The sequence below is a fragment of the Psammomys obesus genome, unplaced genomic scaffold (genome assembly GCF_907164565.1).
Source record: "Psammomys obesus unplaced genomic scaffold, mPsaObe1.curated_primary_1811, whole genome shotgun sequence".
NCBI classification, from domain to species: Eukaryota; Metazoa; Chordata; class Mammalia; order Rodentia; family Muridae; genus Psammomys; species Psammomys obesus.
This window is the reverse complement of record NW_026585797.1, coordinates 13,417,999-13,420,160: the sequence shown is the minus strand read 5'-3', so window position 1 is coordinate 13,420,160 and position 2,162 is coordinate 13,417,999. Positions and strand designations below refer to the sequence as shown.

The following is a 2,162-nucleotide window of genomic DNA, read 5'->3' as shown; positions in this document are numbered from 1 at the left end:
AAGAAGAAGAAGAAGAAGAAGAAGAAGAAGAAGAAGAAGAAGAAGAAGAAGAAGAAGAAGAAGAAGAAGAAGAAGAGTAGGAGGGGCAGGAAGAGGAGGAGGAGGAGGAGGAGGAGAAGGAGAATGGCAGTGGATGCTGGGCCTGACACCAAAAAACAAACAAACAAACAAACAAAAAAAAACAAACAAACAAAGAAACAAAAACAGAAGAAAACACAGAGGCTCGTGGGGAAACAGAAGATGGTGTGGAGAAGTCAAATGACACTGAGGTGCCCAGCCTGCCCCTAGGATTGACAGTTGCCTTTGAGGACACTTCATTTGCTTCCTTTTCTAATCTCATCCATGAAAAAACACTCTGAAGGCAATAAAAGAAATAGGCTTTAAGCCTATGACAGAGATCCAGCATAAAAGTATCAGACCACTTCTGGAAGGCAGGGATCTTCTGGCAGCTGCAAAAACTGGGAGCAGCAAGACCCAACATCATAGTGGCCACCCCAGGCCGGCTCCTGGACCACATGCAGAATACTCCAGGGTGTATGTACAAGAACCTGCAGTGCCTGATTATTGATGAGGCTGATCATATCTTGGATGTTGGGTTTGAAGAAGAATTAAAGCAAATTTATAAACTTTTGCCAGCACCCAGGAAACCATGCTTTTTACTGCCACACAAACTCAAAAACTTGAAGACTTGGCAAGAACTTCTCTGAAAACAATATCCTTTGTTTGTGGGTGTTGATAACAATAAAGAGGTCGCCACAGAGGATGGTTTTGAGCAGGGATATGTTGTTTGTCCCTCTGAAAAGAGGTTCCTTCTGTTCTTCACATTCTTTAGGAAGAACCGGAAGAAAAAAGTTATGGTCTTTTCATGGTGTATATCTGTGAAATATCACTACGAGTTACTGAACTACATTGACCTGCCTGCTTTGGCCATCCATGGAAAGCAAAAGCAAAATAAGCGAACAACTACGTTCATCCAGTTCTGCAACGTAGATTCGGTAATACTGCTGTGCACCGATGTGGCAGCCAGAGGGCTGGACATTGCTAAAGTGGACTGCATTGTTCAGTATGACCTTCCTGATGACTCCAAGAAATACATTCATCATGTGTGTAGAACGGCCAAGGAATGGAAGAGGGCATGCCTTGCTCATCCTTCACCCTGAGAAGTCGGGTTTCCTTTGTTCCTTGAAGCAGTCCAAGGTTCCACTGAATCAATTTGAGTTTTCCTTGTCTAAAGTTTCTGATAACCAGTCTCAGCTGGAAAACCTGATCGAAAAGAACCACTTCCTCCACAAGTAGGCTCAGGAAGCTTACAAGTCCTGCATCCGAGCATATCACTCCCACTCTCTCAAGCAGATCTTCAACATGAACAACTTAAATTTGCTTCAGGTCGTTCTGTCTTTTGGTTTTAAGGTCCCTCCATTTGCTGACCCGAACGTGAGCAGCCATGATGGCAAGCTTAAAAAGAGAGGAGGTGGCAGTGGATTCGGGTACCAGAAAACTAAGAAAGTAGGGAAGTCCAAGATCTTTAAAAAAATCAACAAGAAGCCAGCAGATCTCAGGCAGTTCTCTCACTGAGGAATGGCCTTCTATCTGGACTGACTTTCCTTAATTTTCCCTCTCTCTTTAGAAAAGAAACTTTTTTCATACCTTTAGGATCTTCTTGTCTTTACTGTGATGACAATATTTTATTTTAAATATTCTCATAAAACAATTTTTTAAAAAAATGGGGTTCTAGGTTTCCTCCATGCCTGGTACTTGGTTGGAGTATGAATCTCTGGGAAGACCCCTGTATTCAAATTTTCTGGATCTGTTGCTCTTCTTATGGGGTTCCTGTCCTCTCCAGCTCTTACTATTTCCCACTTTTCACATAAGATTCCATGCACTCTGCCCAACAGTTGTCCATAAGTCTCAGTGCACAGTAGCCCATGGCAGTTTAGTGTCCAAGTAGGTTACATAGTAATGGGAAGAGGGACTGCCTCTGACATAATCTGATTGGTCTGCTCTTTGATTACCTTCCCCTGAGTGGGGAGCAGCCTTACCAGGCCACAGAAGATGACAATGCAGCTACTTCTGATGTGATCTGATAGACTAAGATCAGAAGGAAGGAGAGGAGGACCTCCCCTATCAGTGGACTTGGTGAGGGGCATGCATGAAGAAGGGGG

General features: G+C 43.5%; 1 pseudogene; it reads left to right on the top strand.

Annotated features, from left to right (window-relative positions):
• Nucleotides 1–1,575, top strand: part of LOC129670671 (ATP-dependent RNA helicase DDX18-like) — a 71,711-nt pseudogene extending 70,136 nt beyond the window's left edge.
• The last annotated feature ends 587 nt before the right edge of the window (nt 1,576–2,162 follow it).